Here is a 22933-nt window from a genome sequence, read left to right on the forward strand (position 1 = left end):
TCCGTAAGAGTAAGAGGGGCCTGAGATCTCTTCTGAACTGCACGTGGCAAGGCATCCCAGGTACGATCAACAATGTTCATGTCTGGGGAGCTTGGAGGCCAGCGCAAGTGTTTAAACTCAGAAAAGTGTTAATGGAGCCACTTTGTAGCAGTTCTGGATGTGTGGGGTGTCGCAATGTCTTGCTGCAATTGCCTAAGTCCATCGGAATGCACAATGGACATGAAAGGAAGAAGCTGATCAGACAGGGTGCTTATGTACATGTCGCCTCTGAGAGTCGTATCTAGAAAAAATGGAAATTTGTGGTAATTTCCTATGGAACCAAACTGCTGAGGTAATCGGTCCGTAGGCTTACCCACAACTTAATCTAACTTAGACTAACTTATGCTAAGGACAACACACACACCCATGCCTGAGGGAGGACTCGAACCTTTTACGAGGGAAGCCGCGCGAACGGTGGTAAGGCGCCCGAGACCACGCGGCTACACCGCGCAGCTGTGTATCTAGACATATCAGGGGTCTCATATCACTCCAACTGCACATACCCCACATCATTACAGAGCCTCCACGAGCTTTAACAGTCCCCTGCTGACATGCAAGGTCCATGCATTTGTGAGGTTGTCTCCATACCCGTACACGACTATCCACTCGATGTAATTGGAAGCATCCAACCAGGCAACATGTTTCTAGTCATCAACAGTCTGATGTCGGTCTTGACGGGCCAAGGCGAGGTGTAAAGCTTTGTGTCGTACACTCATGAAGTGTACACAAGTGGGCTTTCGGTCCCAAAAGCCCATATCGATTATGTCTCTTTGAATGGTTTGCACACTGACACTTGTTGCAGCCCAGCACTGAAATCTGCAGCAATTTGCGGAAGGGTTGTACGTCTGTCACACTGAACGATTCTCCTCAGTCGTTGTTGGTCCTGTTCTTGTAGGATCTTTCTCGGCCACAGTGATGTCGCCGATTTGATGTTTTACCGGATTCCTGATATTCGCCGTGGACTCTTGACAGGTCGTACGGGAAAATCCCCATTTCATCGCTACTTCAGAGACGCTGTGTCCCATGTGTGAGGTAACGAGCTAGTAGTGGTGCCCTGAAAATATTCTAAGTTCGGAGTTGGCGTGGCCGCTCGGCGGGCCAGGGGCTCGTCGGCGACCGCATGGTACCCAGCATCGGCCGGAGCAAGACGGGTAGCCCCAGCGCGTGGTACAGGCCGATCACGTGGCTGGGAATTCCATGTTGTTTGACGCTCGGTGTCGTGGAATGGGTTTTGTGTTGATGAAGGAGATTTGTATGCTGCGGAGTGCCAAAGATGGCGGACTTTGTGAAACCATAATGGCAGATATTTCACAGCTCATGTTGTTGTTGTGGTCTTCAGTCCTGAGACTGGTTTGATGCAGCTCTCCATGCTAATCTATCCTGTGCAAGCTCCTTCATCTCCCAGTACCTACTGCAACCTACATCCTTGTGAATCTGCTTAGTGTATTCATCTCTTGGTCTCCCTCTACGATTTTTACACTCCATGCTGCCCTCCAATACTAAATTGGTGATCCCTCGATGTCTCAGAACATGTCCTACCAACCGATCCCTTCTTCTAGTCAAGTTGTGCCACAAACTTCTCTTCTCCCCAATCCTATTCAATACCTCCTCATTAGTTACGTGATCTACCCACCTAATCTTCAACATTCTTCTGTAGCACCACATTTCGAAAGCTTCTATTCTCTTCTTGTCCAAACTATTTATTGTCCATGTTTCACTTCCATACATGGCTACACTCCATACAAATACTTTCAGAAACGACTTCCTGACACTTAAATCTATACTCGATGTTAACAAATTTCTCTTCTTCAGAAACACTTTCCTTGCCATTGCCAGTCTACAATTTATATCCTCTCTATTTCGACCATCATCAGTTATTTTGCTCCCCAAATAGCAAAAGTCCTTTACTACTTTAAGTGTCTAATTTCCTAATGTAATTCATGTAGAAATTAATAATAGCCAGAGGAATCATGATACCTTAAAAAGAAACATGTACATTAGCATTATTTGCACGACGATTCTGATGGTGTAATCTGATTTTCAGTATCTTTATTAGCTTGAAGTTTAGTATCTGACTGCAAATTATACAAGTAAAACCCAGCAACGAGTTTCCAAAATCTAAACGGTTTATCTGATTTTGTCAATCGACGTGTCTTTAGAAAGCTGTTAGTGCCAACCTAAATTGATATGAATTACAGGCATGTAACTTGAATAGCACATGAGTTTTTGGAGGTAAATGTGGCCGATTACTATTCATCGTGTCAGGCCATAAGTACACCACAGTTACACGAAAAAGCGGTAGCAGCATGCTTATAAATATATTTATTCATCTGTGTCTTTGTTTATATCCGATGTGTACTATTCATGAAGAAATTGGTCAAATATTTACTGTGTTTTAGAAAGCACAGACATCAGGCTACTGGCCTACTTTCGGTTTATATTCCTTTGATAAATGTGTGTTAGACGGTGTTTATGGTCCAGCCGTAGGAATATATATTTAATTACAAGTTATTTAAATGTAAATCCAGTATTTGGTATGTTTCAATATGTTTGTGAGTGTGCGTTGGCTTGGAGAAATAGCGGTAGCGCTCTAGCCAATCACAGTGCTCGTTAATGGGGAGACTGGATGGAAGTGGGGGTAGGAGTGCTGGACAGGAGAGAGGGAGTGCTGGGTGGGAAGCAGCGATGGTCGGTCGCAGGAACTACTTGGAGAGTGGAGCAGTTTGCGCGTGGTCGCGGGATATAGAAATATTTCGGAGTGCCGACTTGTGAGAATTCCGTGGCTTCTTCAGTGAATAGGTAGTATGCATTTAGAAGTGAATATCTCGCGAACTGTGTTGTTGTTCATGAATAATTACGTGCAGTAGGACTCTATTTTTCCCCTATTATTAAACTTATACTTTATTTAATTGCTGGACCATCGACACCAATAAGTGTTTTCCAGTCAGAGGGTACGTAGTTGAGGGACAACCACCATTAATTTTTTTGAAAGCTCGCACATCCCTCGTGCGCCGACTATAACATCACGTTAAAACTCACTTAAATCTTGATAACCTGTCAGTGAAGGAGCAGTAGACGATCTAACAACCGCACCAGACACTTGTTGTCTTATATAGGTTGTTGCCGATCGCAGAGCCGTACTTTGCCTGTTTACATATCTCTGTATTTAAACATAAGAGTATAAATGTCTATGGAGTGAGTATTCGGACGCGCAGAACGAGAAATCAGTCCGTAGCATCTCATGCTGCTCAAGTCATGTCGTACTGGGACGGCGCATGTTAGTCCGTATAGCGCTTAGCGTATTCTGAGCGTTATGACTTCGCTAGAACACACAGCTTTACTGTATGATTAAATGATGATGGCGTCCTCTTGCGTAAAATATTTCGGAGGTAAAATAGTCCCCCATTCGGATCTCCGGGCAGGGACTACTCAAGAGGACGTCGTTATCAGGAGAAAGAAAACTGGCATTCTACGGATCGGAGCGTGGAATGTCAGATCCCTTAATCGGGCAGGTAGGTTAGAAAATTTAAAAAGGGAAATGGAGAGGTTAAAGTTAGATATAGTGGGAATTAGTGAAGTTCGGTGGCAGGAGGAACAAGACTTTTGGTCAGGTGATTACAGGGTTATAAATACAAAATCAAATAGGGGTAATGCAGGAGTAGGTTTAATAATGAATAAAAAATAGGAGTGCGGGTAAGCTACTACAAACAGCATAGTGAACGCATTATTGTGGCCAAGATAGACACAAAGCCCATGCCTACTACAGTAGTACAAGTTTATATGCCAACTAGCTCTGCAGATGATGAAGAAATTGATGAAATGTATGACGAGATAAAAGAAATTATTCAGGTAGTGAAGGGAGACGAAAATTTAATAGTCATGGGTGACTGGAATTCGTCAGTAGGAAAAGGGAGAGAAGGAAACATAGTAGGTGAATATGGATTGGGGGGAAGAAATGAAAGAGGAAGCCGCCTTGTAGAATTTTGCACAGAGCATAACTTAATCATAGCTAACACTTGGTTCAAGAATCATAAAAGAAGGTTGTATACCTGGAAGAATCCTGGAGATACTAATAGGTATCAGATAGATTATATAATGGTAAGACAGAGATTTGGGAACCAGGTTTTAAATTGTAAGACATTTCCAGGGGCAGATGTGGATTCTGACCACAATCTATTGGTTATGAACTGCAGATTGAAACTGAAGAAACTGCAAAAAGGTGGGAATTTAAGGAGATGGGACCTGGATAAACTGAAAGAACCAGAGGTTGTGGAGAGTTTCAGGGAGAGCATAAGGGAACAATTGACAGGAATGGGGGAAAGAAATACAGTAGAAGAAGAATGGGTAGCTCTGAGGGATGAAGTAGTGAAGGCAGCAGAGGATCAAGTAGGTAAAAAGACGAGGGCTAATAGAAATCCTTGGGTAACAGAAGAAATATTGAATTTAATTGATGAAAGGAGAAAATATAAAAATGCAGTAAATGAAGCAGGCAAAAGGGAATACAAACGTCTCAAAAATGAGATGGACAGAAAGTGCAAAATGGCTAAGCAGGGATGGCTAGAGGACAAATGTAAGGATGTAGAGGCTTGTCTCACTAGGGGTAAGATAGATACTGCCTACAGGAAAATTAAAGAGACCTTTGGAGAGAAGAGAACCACTTGTATGAATATCAAGAGCTCAGATGGCAACCCAGTTCTAAGCAAAGAAGGGAAGGCAGAAAGGTGGAAGGAGTATATAGAGGGTTTATACAAGGGCGATGTACTTGAGGACAGTATTATGGAAGTGGAAGAGGATGTAGATGAAGATGAAATGGGAGATAAGATACTGCGTGAAGAGTTTGACAGAGCACTTAAAAACCTGAGTCGAAACAAGGCCCCGGGAGTAGACAACATTCCATTAGAACTACTGATGGCCTTGGGAGAGCCAGTCCTGACAAAACTCTACCATCTGGTGAGCAAGATGTATGAGACTGGCGAAATACCCACAGACTTCAAGAAGAATATAATAATTCCAATACCAAAGAAAGCAGGTGTTGACAGATGTGAAAATTACCGAACTATCAGTTTAATAAGTCACAGCTGCAAAATACTAACGCGAATTCTTTACAGACGAATGGAAAAACTGGTAGAAGCGGACCTCGGAGAAGATCACTTTGGATTCCGTAGAAATGTTGGAACACGTGAGGCAATACTAACCTTACGACTTATCTTAGAAGAAAGATTAAGAAAAGGCAAACCTACGTTTCTAGCATTTGTAGACTTAGAGAAAGCTTTTGACAACGTTAACTGGAATACTCTCTTTCAAATTCTGAAGGTAGCAGGGGTAAAATACAGGGAGCGAAAGGCTATTTACAATTTGTACAGAAACCAGATGGCAGTTATAAGAGTCGAGGGGCATGAAAGGGAAGCAGTGGTTGGGAAAGGAGCGAGACAGGGTTGTAGCCTCTCCCCGATGTTATTCAATCTGTATATTGAGCAAGCAGTAAAGGAAACAAAAGAAAAATTCGGAGTAGGTATTAAAATTCATGGAGAAGAATTAAAAACTTTGAGGTTCGCCGATGACATTGTAATTCTGTCAGAGACAGCAAAGGACTTGGAAGAGCAGTTGAACGGAATGGACAGTGTCTTGAAAGGAGGATATAAGATGAACATCAACAAAAGCAAAACGAGGATAATGGAATGTAGCCAAATTAAATCGGGTGATGCTGAGGGGATAAGATTAGGAAATGAGACACTTAAAGTAGTAAAGGAGTTTTGCTTTTAGGGAGTAAAATAACTGATGATGGTCGAAGTAGAGAGGATATAAAACGTAGACTGGCAATGGCAAGGAAATCGTTTCTGAAGAAGAGAAATTTGTTAACATCGAGTATAGATTTAAGTGTCAGGAAGTCGTTTCTGAAAGTATTTGTATGGAGTGTAGCCATGTATGGAAGTGAAACATGGACGATAACCAGTTTGGACAAGAAGAGAATAGAAGCTTTCGAAATGTGGTGTTACAGAAGAATGCTCAAGATAAGGTGGGTAGATCACGTAACAAATGAGGAGGTATTGAATAGGATTGGGGAGAAGAGAAGTTTGTGGCATAACTTGACTAGAAGAAGGGATCGGTTGGTAGGACATGTTTTGAGGCATCAAGGGATCACAAATTTAGCATTGGAGGGCAGCGTGGAGGGTAAAAATCGTAGAGGGAGACCAAGAGATCAATACATTAAGCAGATTCAGAAGGATGTAGGTTGCAGTAGGTACTGGGAGATGAAGAAGCTTGCACAGGATAGAGTAGCATGGAGAGCTGCATCAAACCAGTCTCAGGACTGAAGACCACAACAACAACAACAACAGAACACATAGACCACATTCAGAACTAGCCTGAAACCTTGTATATGCATTTTATAGACCTCTTAACAATTTTATACTTGGAACTAAAATAGTTTTAAAGCTGTTAATAGCCAGGGTGTTGTGATTTTTTGCCACAGTATCATAATTCAGTTTCACTTAAGTTTTTTCGGGTGCGGGGAAAGAAGTGACAGCCAATAATACCTTTTTAGGATTTCTATTGTACTTACTCATGTTGTCGAACCTCCATTATAATTACTTACATCACAATGACACTATATTTGGCGCCGATCATCACAGGAAAACGGGTGTGGGGGTGGGAAACGCATTTGTAATAATAAAATTGTTACTGTAGATAAGCAGTTTACACCACCTGCTTTATTTATTTGACAGCCAACAACATTTTTTTAAGTTTTCTATTGCAGTTCTTCATATTGTCGAATCTTTGTTTCAATTAATGACGCTGAATGAACTGGAGGAAATTAATCACACTGTCTTATACAAATTTTATCTTCAGATGAACATAGGACGAATTCGTAAACACTGACTGGCAGTTTAAACGCACTTGCAAATTTATCTAGCATTTCTCTCGTAAACACATCGGGGGGGGGGGGGGGCGCAGAAATTTGCTATGCAATACAAGACATAATAATACCGCGTTTCGATATTTTTCAATATATAAAGCACCTCACATCATTATGATTTTCATTATTATAAATTTGTTGTACGTACCCATGAAAAGTAACTGGTCCTCCTTTCAAGTACTTCTTTTTACATCCGTAGCAACAACAATACTGCACCATCGATGTTATTACCACTAACGACGTGTAGAAACGTATGTAAAAACAGGTGAATACATGTAAAATTAAGTTTCACTGTTACCACAAATCGCAGACAAGCAGCTACGTGCCACTACCCCGTGACTAGCCCAGTTTGATGTTGAGAAAATGCGCAGTAGGCTATGCTCACTCCATAAATATTTATACTCTATGTACTTGAATAGGCATGCCTATAACAGTTTCTTTGGCGCTTCAGCGTATATATTGTATATTACGTCTCTCCCCATACGTGACATTTACTTTTCTCAGAATCTCCCACATTTCATACCATTTTACACTGTGAAACGCTTTTTCCAGTTCGACAAATCCGATAAACGTGTATTCCTTCTATTGTCAAGTGCACTTCAGAACTGCCTCTGTGGTACATTTAAGCTTCATAAAGCCGAACTGATCATCATCTACAGTTCGTCGTATGGAACGCGTCGTGCTCCCTTTCCGTCTGAAGATTTGTAAACTTTGTCTACGTGTTATCGTATTTTAAGTGCTTATGTACTTTGTTTTCAGAGGTGGAGATTGGAAACCAACTTAGCATTCGCCTACAGGAGCGTTGAAAACACCGCACTCAGGCTGAATGGTGTACCTGAGAAACGGCCGTGAATCCGCCAAGCTGATTCCATTCAGACTACACTTCCCTTCCTCGAAAGTTAGCAAGCCTTATAAGCAAGTCAGCATTGTACACAACTCCTTCTCCTTCTTTCCTGCTGCTGTTAAGCACTTGCCTATTGCATCCTCTTCTTCGATGCCTCTGTTATCCATGGTGAGCTGCTATTTCGTCTCTTCATCTCGCTCTTAGTCTTTCTATTGATGTCTTTCCCATCGGTCGACAGTTCATCACTATTTTTGGCATTATATTTTCATTCTCTTTCACGAAATGTTTTTTTTTTGTCACTGAAGTATGGACATAATAAAACGTCACAAATGAATAACCAAGTATTGGATAGGAAGAAAATGTGTGATTTTAATTGAATCGTCTGGGGGCTCTTGGTGAAACATCGTAAATTAACTAAGCAGACACTGTTTTTAGCCTTATTTCACAAGTTATTATTAATGTTACTGCACAACCTAGGTTTCGGGTTATTCCCAAAGATGATAATACATCGATAAACATGATGACGAGGCGCAGATGATCTCAACTTCTTCGTTATCGACCCATAGCTTAATGTACACTTACATCAATGACCATTTTTTTAACAAATTACATCCATTATTACAGATTCACAAATTATACTACAATAAGCGGACTAAAGTTGCGGATCAGCGAAGTCCATCGTAGTTAAAAATATCTTAGCTGATGCATAACTCTAGTCCGGTCATTGTAGTATAATTGATGAATGTGTAATAACTGATGTAATTTGTTAAAAAAATGTTCACTGATGTAAGTGTACATTAAGCTATGGATCGTCATCATGTTTATCGATGTATTATCATCTTTGGGTATCAGTAATGTGCTTGAAAACGGGCTTATAACATGAAACCTAGGTTGTGCAATAACATTAATAATAACTTGTGAAACAAGGCTAAAAACAGTGTTCGTTTAGTTGAAAATGTATGACATAATCCATTATTTTTTTGCGGTACACTGCTTGCAAGTAAAAATGGGCAGCTCGAAAGTTTCTGTGGAATGTCACTCGAGGATTTTAAGCATCTTCTCCTGCGTCACCCACGTTATAGTGAACATCGACGTTCCCTCCTGCCTTGAGCAAGCGCAGGCAGTGTAACGGATAGCACCTAAACGTTTCCCTAAATATTTATCTCTTGTGAAGCAATAGTATTTTTAATATAGTAGTAGTTTTAAAGCCTTATAAAATGAAATCAGCCAAGAATATGTTGAATTTATAAGAGGAGTGTTCAATAAGTATTGCAACACTTCTTTTTTTCCAGAACGAGATTTTGACTCTGCAGCGGAGTGTGCGCTGATATGAAACTTCCTCACAGATTAAAACTGTGTGCCGGACAGAGGCTCGAAATCGGGACCTTAGCTTTCGCGGGCAAGTGTGGTCCGGCACACAGTTTCAATCAGTCAGGAAGTTTCATATCACCGCACACTCCGCTGCAGAGTGAAAATCTCATTCTGGAAACATTCACCAGGCTGTGGCTAATCCATGTCTCCGCCATATCCTTTCTTCCAGGAGTGCTACTTCTGCAAGGTTCGCTGAAGAGCTTCTGTGAAGTTTGGAAGGTAGGAGACGAGGTACTGGCAGAATTGAAGCTGTGAGGACGGGTCGTGAGCCGTGCTTGGATAGCTCAGTTGGTAGAGCACTTGCCCGCGAAAGGCAAAGTTCCCGAGTTCGAGTCTCGGTCCGGCTCACAGTTTTAATCTGTCAGGAAGTTTCACTTCCTTTTTTTCTGAAATCAGGCTGGTTTCATTCAGGATTCTCCAGTCTCTTGGGAACAATACCCTATTCCGCGACGTAATATTCGTTCCTTGTTACGCTCTTACGCCACATAACAGACAGGACCTGTATGCCCACATGGTGCCGCCCTACTAGTCGGCGTCGGAGCCCACGTCTTGCTGCATCAATAAACTCATCATCGGGCCAAACAGTCTGCAGCTAGTGGTCTAGTGGCCAGCGTTGCTGCCTCTGGATCACGGGGTACCGGGTTAGATTCCCGACCAGGTTGGGGATTTTCTCTGCCCGGGGACAAGGTGTTTCTTTTGTCCTCATCATTTCATCATCATCACTCCTGACAGTGGCTACATTGGAGTATGACAAACGTGGACTGCGTAAAAATTGGGACTCTGTAGGGGCGCCGATGACCACGCAGTTGAGCCGCCCACAAACCAATCATCATCATCATTGGACCAAACACATGGGAGTTGGTAACTGCAACAGTAGGGCTGTAGAGTGAATGACGAAGAACAGTGCAATGAATTTCTGTAAGCTCCTCTCATGTGCGCAGACTTGGGTAAGGCCTTGTGTTGTCGTGGAGAAGTTGGTTTGCATTTTTGTGACGACCAACACGCTGAAGTCGTTTCCTCAATTTCCTGAGGGTAGCACAGTACACTTCACAATTGATCGTCAGACCATGAGGGAGAATAGCGAGCAGAATAACCCATTCAGAGTCCCAGAAGTCCGACACCACGACTTTACTGGTTGAAGGTGCGGAGGAGACGTGGTACGGCATCACTCCATGAATTACCGTTTAGTTTCCAGTTAGTAGTGATAAAACGCCGTTTCATCGCCTATGATGATGTTCGACAAAAAATTGCCACGATCAGCCTTGTAACTTGCATGTAATTCTGCACTAGATCGGACAGGTTTGCGCGACCTTGTGGCGATGATGACGTATACCTCGCCCAACGACTCACCGTGCTTCCGTTCGCGGATAGATCTCCGTAGACATCCTGCAAGTACCTATGAATACCAGCGATGCTCTACATTTTCGGAATAAGGAGCTCAATGACAGCTCTCCTCTAGGAACCGACCTCCGCTACAGACGTCATTTTGAAGGTTACGTACAGCTTTGCCAGCTATCGGAACGTCGTAAAACTACAGGACCTGAGACCTGAATATTCCACCAAGTCCTGCAACAAACTTCACATTTTTTAAACCGAAATTGGTAGAGCAGAGAAATGTGTGGCATTATTTATTCGACGCCCCTTGTTGTAGTAAGTTGTGAGCCACGACAAATTGTACATTTTAATTTGCTTATTCGTAGGGTTCTCTTGCTTTACACCAGTATAACTTACAGACAATTGTCGTACACTCGTTGTCACTACTGAAAAGCCAAATACAAACACTTGAAAACAAAGTGGATCACACAAATGACTTCCCTCATCGGCAACGCGTAGCTAAAGCCGTTCGAGGAAGCTCCTCATTACGTTCTCAGTTATTTCTGGAGAACTGCTCTCTCTCTCTCTCTCTCTCTTTTCCCCAGTACCGGCTTTCCACTCTTCTGTATTGCGGAGTCACCATGAAAAATATTTCTTCTTGAGATGACCCCACAGAAAAAATCAGTGGGTTTGTTTCTCGTATGACGAATATACACTACTGGCCATTAAAATTCCTACACCAAGAAGAAATGCAGATGATAAACGGGTATTCACTGGACAAATATATTATACTAGAACTGACATGTGATTACATTTTCACGCCATTTAGGTGCATAGATCCTGAGAAATCAGAACAACCACCTCTGGTCGTAATAACGGCCTTGATACGCCTGGGCATTGAGTCAAACACAGCTTGGATGGCGTGTACAGGTACAGCTGCCCATGCAGCTTCAACACGGTACCCCAGTTCATCAAGAGTAGTGACTGGCGTATTGTGACGAGCCAGTTGTTCGGCCACCATTGACCAGACGTTTTCAATTGGTGAGAGATCTGGAGAATGTGCTGGTCAGGGCAGCAGTCGAACATGTTGTGTATCCAGAAAGGCCCGTACAGGAGCTGCAACATGCGGTCGTGCATTATCCTGCTCAAATGTAGGGTTTCGCAGGGATCGAATGAAGGATAGAGCCATGGGTCGTAACACATCTGAAATGTAACGTCCACTGTACAAACTGCCGTCAATGCAAACAAGAGGTGACCGAGACGTGTAACCAATGGCACCCCATACCATCACGGCAGGTGATACGCCAGTATGGCGATGACGAATACACGCTCCCAATGTGCATCCACCGCGATGTCACCAAACACGGATGCGACCATCATGATGCTGTAAACAGAAGCGGGATTCATCCGAAAAAATGACGTTTTGCCATTGGTGCACCCAGGCTCGCCGTTGATTACACCATCGCAGGCGCTCCTGTCTGTGATGCAGCGTCATGGGTAACCGGAGGCATGGTCTCCGAGCTGATAGTCCATGCTGCTGCAAACGTCGTCGAACTGTTCGTGCAGATGGTTGTTGTCTTGCAGACGTCCCCATGTGTTGACTCAGGGATCGAGACGTGGCTGCACGATCCGTTACAGCCAAGCGGATACGATGCATGTCATCTCGACTGCTAGTGATACGAGGCCGTTGGGATCCAGCACGGCGTTCCGTATTACCCTCCTGAACCCACCGATTCCATATTCTGCTAACAGTCATTGGATCTCAACTAATGCGAGCAGCAATGTCGCGATGCGATAAACCGCAATCGCGATAGGCTACAATTCGACCTTTATCAAAGTCGGAAACCTGATGGTACGCATTTCTCCTCTTTACACGAGGCATCACAACAACGTTTCACAAGGCAACGCCGGTCAACTGCTGATTTCGTATGAGAAATCGGTTGGAAACTTTCCTCATGTCAGCAAGTCGTAGGTGTCGCCACCGGCGCCAACCTTGTGTGAATGCTCTGCAAAGCTAATCATTTGCGTATCACAGCATCTTCCTCCTGTCGGTTAAATTTCGCGTCTGTAGCACGTCATCTTCGTGGTGTAGCAATTTTAATTACCAGTAGTGTACATATTAAACTCTGATACGACTATAGTAACGTTTCCCAAAATTCTGCCACTTCCACTGTAATTTTTGTTCCTCGATGAAGTTCATACTCTGCGCTAGAGGCTGGACACAGTCAGTACTGAAGCGTACGGTGAACAGTTTGATCAGCTCCACAGTCACACTGGATGTTATCTCGATCAGTGTCGCCCCATCTTGCCAAATTGACTTTTGATCTGATAACTCCAGATCTCAGTCTATTCAGTGACTTCGTAGACAATCTTGCCCCATCATCGCCAAGAGGTAAAATTTCGGAACATCCTCTCCAGCCAACGCGAATGTAGGTCGCAGCTCTTAATAGTTGCTGTCTAGCATCTATATCAGTAGCATCTCCATTGACGTCCTGTCGATGCACGTTCCGTTCGCGCCCATACAAAGTATGGATTCTCTCCTGCTATTTCCTCAATATCAGCTATTTATCTTAGAATAGGAGGTGATGCCATCTCTGTCGGTGGTAAACCCATTCGACTAGACTGCGTTTCAAGGAAACTGTCATCAGTCTGTAGGTATCATCGTGAACTATGTGCACCAGTCGTTTGCGCGGGGTAGCCGATCAGTCTTAGGCGCCTTGCCACGGTTCGCCGTCGGAGGTTCGAGTCCTCCATCGGGCATGGGTGTGTGTGTGTTGATCTTAGAGTAAGTTAGTCTAAGTTAGATTAAAGTGGTGTATAAGCCCAGGGACCGAAAATCTCAGCAGTTTGGTTCCATAGGAACTTACCACAAGTTTCCAATTTGCACCTATTTGACGTATGTTTTCTTAGATCAAATACGACACGCCTACTCTGCCACCGAATAGCCTAGTGTCATCGACGAAGTTCTTATGGTTCCCGATTGACTATCAGCCTGCGATCTGGTTAGTTTCAGTAGAAGATTGTACCTGGTGGAAAAGTTTTACTTGCAGTTCATGCAGATCTTCTTGAAAGTAATCTGTGATGTGCCATTCCTAGATATTTTGAGGTCTCACGCTGTTCCAGTTACGTCTGACCATACTATAATTTGCGATTATCTTTACTGTTTCTCAAATGAAAAACTGTGCTGTGGGCGGCTAGAGCAACGTCATTGGCATACAAGAAACGCTTCCTGTTGGGATGTTGTCGGTTAATCTTTCGTGTTTATATTGAGGGAGTCTTCAACAGCTATGCTGTTTTTGTAAGTCGAAGAAGAACCCGAGATTTTTTAAAAGAGAGACTATAACCCTAGTTAAGCTACAGTCCTTGATTAGGTTGTAGATCCTGACTGGTAGTAGGTGGTGACTGTCAGTGTCATACGCTGCTGATAAGTCGACAAATACATTCCTGTCGTCTCACGAGCTTCAAACCCATCTTCTATAAACTTAAGCACACCCACGGCACTTACCTGCCAGTTCGCAATCCAAATAGCTGATGTATAAGGGATCAGCTATGGGTGATAGGCGATTTAAAATCAGCCCTTCAAAGCAATTTCTAAAAATGACATATTAGTGCGAATGGTCTAAAGTCCCTTACATTGAAGCTTTGTTCATTTACAAAACCATTCAGATGAAAGTCACAAGATTTTTTTCTGAAACCTGTCATCTTGGTCAATTCTATCCAGTAAGGTTACATATAAATTGCGCCTACTCATTTTTATCTTCCGGCCGTTATCGCTGAGCCACTTGCATTTTTATGAGGATTTAACTTTAAATTTTGTTTCACGATCCTCTGCAAAGACGTGAAAGGGATTTTCAATGTTCTGAAATGGCGACTGACAGATCGCTGAGGGCTTCGTTGCAGAGACGCACGAACTCGTCGGATATTTTCCAGCATTCTAACCGTCATTTTAAACCCTTAAGCCACACATTGATTACAGAGTCCGTCTCACGCCGTTGTTTTATAGATCTCCATATCGCTATTCTATATGTGAAACGATAACTGCGATCTCTTCCACGGCGATTTACAACACTTCGCACACGACAGGTACCCTCCACTGAACTTCGTATCTCAGTCCAGTTAGTTGCGGGGGTGGCACGAGCACATCTACATGATAGTAGGGTGGCTAAATGAAAATGTACTGTTTCCCAAGAGACGCCATTAGAAACCTCTAGCATATTCCACAGATTTGGTGGAACGTGCCGATATCATCTGACGTACTTTTATTATTAGTTGCATTTTATGGCCTTCATTGGACCACTCTAGCCAACATTATACAAAGAATTTTTCAGTTTCCTGTTAGCCCAGTACTTCTTCATTCTTCATCGGAAATCACCCTTCCTATTATCTGTTTGTTGATTTTCGTTTGCAGTCTGATTTGTTTACCTGTGAGTTTCCAGAATTGGTCAGTTTTGTTTCTTAGGTCTTCCAATGTAATCTGTAGCTCATTCATATCTTCCTTAATATTTGTAATCCACATAATCTTGCATTTATTATTCCACAATGTTTCTATTATTCTCCTGATGATCCTCTCCTCTGTTGATCTGATTAGATGTCCGAAAAATGAAATGCGTTTCTTTCTGATTGTACTCATTACCGGGTCTATTTCCTCGTAGACTGTTTCATTTGTAGCAATTCTCCAGTGTCCATCTTTCTGGTACGATTTGTTGATGCACGTTCTGATAATTCTTCTCTCTATTTTGTGTATTTTGTCTATTTGTGCAGTGTTAGTTGTTTTGAAAATGGTTCCACTTGCTCATATTATTTCTGGTTGAGTGACTGTTTGGTAGTGTTTTAATTTTGTTGCAATTGACAGGCTTTTTTGTTGTTGGTGTTCTTGATGATATATTGTGCTCTAGTCAGTTTGTTTATTCTGTTATGCCATGTTGGTTTTTCATTGAGGTTATTTGGTATGATTGCTCCCAGATATTTAAATTTATCTACAATTTGAATTTCTTGGTTTCCTATGGCAATTTTGTTTATGAGTGGTGGGTCAGTTAACATGATGACTGTTTTTTCAAAGGATATTCCAAGATCAATTTTCTGTGCTATTTTTGTAGAGACATAACTTGTTGTTTGGTTTCCTGAATACAGTTGGACAAGAGAGAAAGGTTATCAACAAATCCTAGACAATTTAAACTTATGTTGTCTTTGGTTCTTCCAATGTGGATGCTCTTTGGGTTAGTCTTGTACCATTCCCTGATTATGTATTCTAAAGCACAGTTGAACAGCAGGGGTGCCAAACAATCTCCTTGTCTGAAACCTGTTTTTATGATGAATTGTTCAGAGAGTTCCCCCCTGAAATTGACTTTTGATACAGTGTTTGTTAAGGTGAGTTCTATCAATCTGATTAATTTTGTATGGAGCCCGAAATTTCTTAAGATTTTTAACATTGAAGATCTATGGATACAATCATATGCTTTTTTGAAGTCAACGAAAGTTACTACAAGAGGTTTATTTCGTTTCTTGTAATATGCTATGGCTAATTATAAAGTGATGATCTGTTCCGCACAGATTCTCGAAGGTACTTTTAATAGAGGAAGATTTTTTTTTGAACAAAACAGTCTAGATCACGTTTTATTTAACAGGTTCTAACCGGTTGCTTCCGAAATTTTTCATCTTCAGATTTAATACTAGAGCAGATATAGAAACATTATTCATAATTTGAGTTGTTTGTAGTAAAATTGAAGGTTACCCAATAAACAGGAGTGTTGCTACCATCAGCGTTACCTGACGGGCGTCGTTCCAACTGAGAAGACAACAGACGTACTCAGTGCTTGCTCCTACTTGTGAGTAAGTTCTGTTGTCGTGTGAGAAGGCGTGAAACTCTCTTCAGAAAACCCGCATAATCATCGCACCGGTAGTGGAAATCTATTGGCCTCTTTCACTTTCCTTTGTTTCCTATTCATATGGTAACTACTCAGTATTATCCAGTTTTATTATTATCATTTCTTTCTCGATTACATTTTCTTAGTTATTAATAGAATAAGGTGCTTTTTAAATACTATCTATTGTCAAATGGTTTCTAAAACACGAATCCGTTTGTAAGTTCTTCAGACATAATGTAGACTGCGTTTGTTTTTCGCTGAAGATGTGGTTATTCCGGTAACGAATATGACACTAGGTTTTTCAGATGAAGAGAAATGGACATCTCTAAAAACAGTAATCACAGATGTTGCTTAAACAAACATAGGTACAATAAACAGGAAGAGCAGGAATGCCAAGATGAAGCGGCCGGAGAAAAAGTGTGAATAAATAAAACAATACATTGTCGTCGGAAGGACTGTCCCAGCATATAGAAAAGTGAAAAAACCATCGGTGAAATTAAAAGGAAGTGTCGCAACATTAAGAGCGCCACGGGAATTCCACTGTTGATCGCACGGTAGAGAGCGGATAGATTCGTAAAGTATAAGGAAGTCGTCTATGTGAGGCAGAACTTGTCTGATAACGAGATAGAATAAAAAGATGGAATCGATATGGAAGACATAGGGGATTCAGTTTTACAGTCAGAATTTGAAACAGTTTAGGAAGGTTTAAGATCAAGTGATGAAAATGAGATGGATAACATTTCGTCACCATTTCTAAATTCATTTGGCGACGTGTCGATAAAATGACTATACAAGTTGGTGTGTAGATGTATGAGACTGGTGACAAATCACCACACTTTCCGAAAATCATCATTCACACAGTTTCAAAGATGGCAAGACCTAATAAGTGCGAGATCTATCGGACGATCAGCTTAAAAACTCATGAACCCAAGCTGCTGACAAGAATAATATACAGAACAATAGAAGAGATAATTTTATATTTGTTACATGAACATTTATTTGGCTTTAGGGAAGCTAAAGGCGCCAGAAAAGCAGTAGCAGTTGCTAACAGCCGCAAAACTGAAGAAAAATCAAGGATTTTCGACTTGGAAAAAGCTTTCTATAATCTCAAAAGTGCAAGACGTCCGAAATTCGGAGAGAAACAGGGTAAGGTATAGGGAAAGACGGGTAATAGGCAATGTGTGCAAGGATCAAGATGGAAAAATATGACTGGAAGACTACAAATGAAGTGTGCGGGGTATATGTAAGGACGAAGATGGAAAAAGGGGACTGGAAGAACACAAAAGAAGTGTGCGGGATTGAAAATGGTGTATCACTGTGATGCAGTATTTTGCTCCTAATGTTCAATGAGTACATCGAAGTATCAACGATGGAAATAAAAGAAAGTTTAAAGAGTGGTATAAAAATTCAGGATTGCAGATGTCAATAACAAGATTGTCTGATAACATTACTATTCTCATTAAAGGTGAAGAACAATTACAGGATCTGTTGAATGGAATGACCAGTCTAGTCAGTACAGCATATGAATTGAAAGTCAACTAAAGAGAGACGAAAGTAATGAGAAGAAGTTGAAAGTAGAATAGCTAGAAAGTCAACATCGGAATTGGTTATTACGAAACAGAAAAAGTTAAGGAATTCTGCAACTTAAAAAACAAAATAACCCACTACTCAATGAACAAGGAGAACTTGAAAATCAAATAGCGCTGGAAAAAAGTGCATTCCTGGCCATTAGAAGTACACTAATATCAAACATAGTCTTTCATTTTGGCAAGAAGTTTCTGAGAGTCTACGTTTGGATGATAGTGATTCATGTACTGTGGGAAAAACTACGCAGAAGAGAATCGAAACGTTGGTGATGTCGTGCAACAGAAGAATGTTGAAAAATATGTGGACTAGCTGATAGGAAATGAGAATGTTCTCCTTAGAATCGGCGAAGAAGGCAGCACATGGAAAACAGTGACACGAAGAAGGGTCACTATACTAAGTCCTGTGTTAGGACACCAGGAAATAACCTCCGTGGTACCAGAGGGATCTGTAGAAGGCAGAGACTGTAGAGGAAGACGAAGAAAAAAAATTTTGGTAAGTTCTATGGCACCAAACTGTTGAGGTCATCGGTCCCTAAGCTTACACTACTTAATCCACTGGCCGGCCGGTGTGGCCGAGTGGTTCTAGGCGCTTCAGTCTGGAACCGCGTGACCGCTAGGATCGCAGGTTCGAATCCTGCCTCGGCATGGCTATGTGTGATGACCTTAGGTTAGTTAGGTTTATGTGGTTCTAAGTTCTAGGGGACTGATAACCTCAGATCTTAAGTCCCATAGTGCTCAGAGTCATTTGAACCATTTGAACTGTTTGAACTTAATCCAACTTACGCTAAGGACAAGGCACACACACCCATGTCCGAGGGAGGATTCGAACCTCCGACGGGGCGAGCCGCGCGAGCTGTGAGAGGGTGCCTCAGACGAAGATTAGAATACGTCCAACAAGTAAATGATGTCGTAGATTACAAGTGCTGCCCTCTGATGAAGAGTCTGCTACAGGAGAGGAGCTAGCTGTGGTCGGCATCAAACCCGTTACAAAACTGATGACTCGAAGATAAAATGTTGACTGCAAAACGTTTTAAATGCAAAAATGAATAAATTAAAAACACAAAGGTTGGTTGGTTTCTGGGATTAAAGGGACCAGACTGCTATGGTCATCGGTCCCTCTTTCCAAAAAACTAAAACGGCCCACAGAGAATAAAAAACGAACATCATAAAAGACGGCAGACGACACAGGAAAAGAAATACTTAGATATTAGAAAAAACAAATTAAAATCACACAGAATGTGACGGTGGTTGGCCGACCATAGAGATAAAAAAGGAAAAACCAACCACCGAGAACACATTAAAAAACACAGTTTAAAATCGGAGGCCAAAGGCCAGAATCAACACAATAAAACAACCACTCAGATTAAATGATAAAAACCCCCTGCCCGAATAAAACGCAAAACTAAGTCCACCAAGGCAGAGTCATCTGTTAAAATGGCAGGGAGCGTATCAGGCAGTGCAAACGTCTGCCTGAGCACATTTTAAAGTGGACGGTCCAACAAAATGTGGACCACCGTCAAAGCACACCCGCATCGACATAGAGGCGGGTCCTCACGACGCAGTAAATAGCATTGCGTCAGCCGGGTGTGGCCAATACGGTGCCAACAAACGACAACGGAGTGGCTGCGAGGAGCTCGCATGGAGGAATGCCACACAGTCGTTGTCTCCTTTATAACATGGAGTTTATTGGGCGTGGTTAGATCGCGCCACTCAGCGTTCCAAAGCGAGAAAATATGTCGGCGGAGAACTGCTCGCAAATCAGTCTCCAGGAGGCCAATGTCCAGAGGTGGTTTACTGGTGGCCTCTTTCGCCAGGCGGTCAACATTTTCATTGCCGGGTATCCCAACATGGCCTGGGGTCCAAACAAAGACCACAGAGCGGCCGCAACGGGCAACAGTATGCCGGGACTCCTGGATAGCCATCACCAGACGAGAACGAGGGAAACACCGGTCGAGAGATCGTAAACCGCTCAGGGAATCGCTACAGATCACGAAGGACTCACCTGAGCAGGAGCGGATATACTCTATGTACGAAAGATGGCGACCAGCTCAGCAGTGAAAACGCTACAGCCAGCCGGCAATAAACGTTGTTCGGAATGGTCCCCTAGAGTTACAGCATAACCGACATGACCAGCAACCATCGAGCCATCAGTGTAAACAATACCAGAGCCCTGATACGTTGCGAGGATGGAAAGAAAGCGGCGGCGGAAGGCCTCCGGAGGGACTGAGTCCTTCGGGCCCTGTGCCAATTCCAGCTGAAGGCGAGGGCGAGGCACACACCACGGGGGTGTACGCAGAGGTGCCTGGAAAGGATGCGGAAGAGGTAAAGCCCCAAGCCCGGAGAGAAGCTCTCGGATGCGGACCACGATCGTACATCCAGCCCTGGGCTGACGTTCTGGAAGATGGACGTGCGACTGTGGGAATAGTAGCCAATAGTTAGGATGCCCGGCCAAGCTGAAAACATGGGCAGCATAAGCGGCCAGCAAGCATTGGCGCCGTAACCGCAGTGGAAGGACACCTGCCTCCACAGGTATGCTGTCTACAGGTCTGGTCCGGAAGACACCATTGCCAAGGCGTATCCCACTGTGGAGGATAGGGTCCAGCACCCGTAACGCAGATGGGGATGCTGAGCCATAAGCCAGGCTCCCATAATCCAGGCGGGACTGGATTAACGCCTGGTAGAGCCGTAACAGGGTAGATCGGTTGGCGCCCCAGCGGGTGTGGCTCAAGCATCGCAGAGCATTTAGATGCCGCCAACACATCTGTTTAAGCTGCCGAATATGAGGCAGCCAAGTCAACTGGGCATCAAAAACCACACCTAAAAACCTATTTGACTCCACCACAGCAAGTTCGCCGCGGCTCTGGGTGAAAAGTGCGTCGGCGACAGAAATGCATAGCGCAGGTCTTGGCTGCCGAAAACTGGAACCCATGAACTACAGCCCAAGACTGCGCCTTACGGATAGCGCCCTCTAGTTGACGTTCAGCAGCTGCAATGCCAATAGAGCTGTAGTAAAGGCTGAAGTCGTCAGCATACAGGGAAGCAGAGACGGAATTTCCCACCGCTGCAGCGAGCCCGTTTATTGCAATTAAAAACAGGCAGACACTGAGACCAGATCCCTGTGGTACCCCTCTCTCCTGCACTCAGGAGGAACTATGGGAGGCCGCAACTTGCACACGGAAGGTACGATACGACAGAAAATTGCGGATAAAGGTCGGCAGAGGGCCCCGAAGACCCCATCCATGAAGCGTAGACAGGATGTGATGACGCCATGTCGTATTGTACGCCTTCCACATGTAGAAAAAGACAGCGACCAGGTGCTGACGGCGGGCAAAGGCAGTACGGATGGCCGACTCTAGGCTCACCAGATTGTCGGCGGCGGAGCGGCCTTTACGGAACCCACCCTGAGACGGAGCCAGAAGGTCCTGAGACTCCAGTACCCAGTTCAACCGCCGGCTCACCATCCGTTCAAGCAACTTGCAAAGAACGTTGGTGAGGCTAATGGGATGGTAGCTGTCCACTTCCAAGGGGTTCTTGCCTGGTTTCAGAATGAGGATAACAATACTTTCCCGCCATTGCGACGGAAACTCACCCTCGACCCAAATACGGTAGTCAAGGTGAGGAGCCGCCGCTGGCAGTCCACTGAAAGGTGTTTCAGCATCTGACAGTGGATGCTATCTGGCCCAGGAGCGGTATCAGGGCAAGCGGCGAGGGCACTGTGAAATTCCCACTCACTGAATTGAACATTGTACGCTTCAGGATGGTGGGTGCGGAAAGAAAGGCTCCGACGTTCCATCCGCTCTTTAATGGATCGAAAGGCCAGTGGATAATTGGAAGAAGCGGAACTCAGAGCAAAATGCTCTGCCAAGCTGTTGGCAATTTCGTCAGAGTCTGTAAAAACTGCTCCATTCAGTGAGAGCACTGGGACGCTGACAGGGGTCCGATTGCCATAGAGGCGTCGTATCTTGGCCCACACCTGCGATGGAGTGACATGGAGGCCAATGGTGGACACATACCGCTCCCAGCACTCCTGCTTGCGTTGGCGGATAAGGCGGCGGGCTCGCGAACGCAGCCGTTTGAAGGCGATAAGGTGTTCGATGGAGGGATGTCACTTGTGACGCTGGAGCGCCCGCCGGCAATCTTTAATCGCTTCAGCGATCTAAGGCGACCACCAAGGCACAGTCCGGCGCCGAGGGGACCCAGAAGAACGTGGAATAGATTCTGCTGCAGTAGCGATGCCGGTGGTGACCGATTGAACCACCGCATCAATGTCATTATTAGAGAGAGGCTCAATAGCGGCAGTGGAGGAAAACAAGTCCCAGTCAGCCTTAGTCATAGCCCACCTGCAAGGGCGCCCAAAAGACTGACGCTGTGGCAGTGACAGAAAGATCGGAAAGTGGTCACTACCACACAGGTCGTCATGCACTCTACATTAGACAGATGGTAAGAGGCTAGGGTTGCATATCGAAAGGTCGATGACGGAGTACGCGCCATGCGCCACACTGAAGTGTGTGAAGGAACCATCATTTAAAAGCGAAAGACCAAGCTGTGACAATAAATGCTCAATGGTGGCGCCTCGACCTGTCGCCACTGACCCACCCCACAGAGGGTTATGGGCGTTGAAGTCGCCCAGTAACAAGAAAGGTGGCGGCAATTGGGCTATCAGCGCAGCCAGGACATGCTGCGCAACATCACCATCCGGTGGAAGGTAAAGACTGCAACCCCAATAGCCACAGAGGGCGGGGGTTCGCATTGTTGGAAACCAAGTTTCCTGAAGAGCAATGCAGAAGAAAGGGTGAAGGCTGATAAGTTGGCAGAGCTCAGCTAGATGGTGGAAGAAACCGCTGCAGGTCCACTGGAGGACGATATTGCCCATGGCTGAGAAAGGCGTGAAGGGACTGGAAAGGCAGATTACGCCGCTGGGTCACCTGCTGCCTCCAACGGAGCACCTGTGCGAGTGCTATCTCTGGCGTCTGAGGGACCGGCGAGATCGAGGTCCTCA

The sequence above is a fragment of the Schistocerca nitens genome, chromosome 7, assembly GCF_023898315.1.
Source record: "Schistocerca nitens isolate TAMUIC-IGC-003100 chromosome 7, iqSchNite1.1, whole genome shotgun sequence".
NCBI lineage: Eukaryota > Metazoa > Arthropoda > Insecta > Orthoptera > Acrididae > Schistocerca > Schistocerca nitens.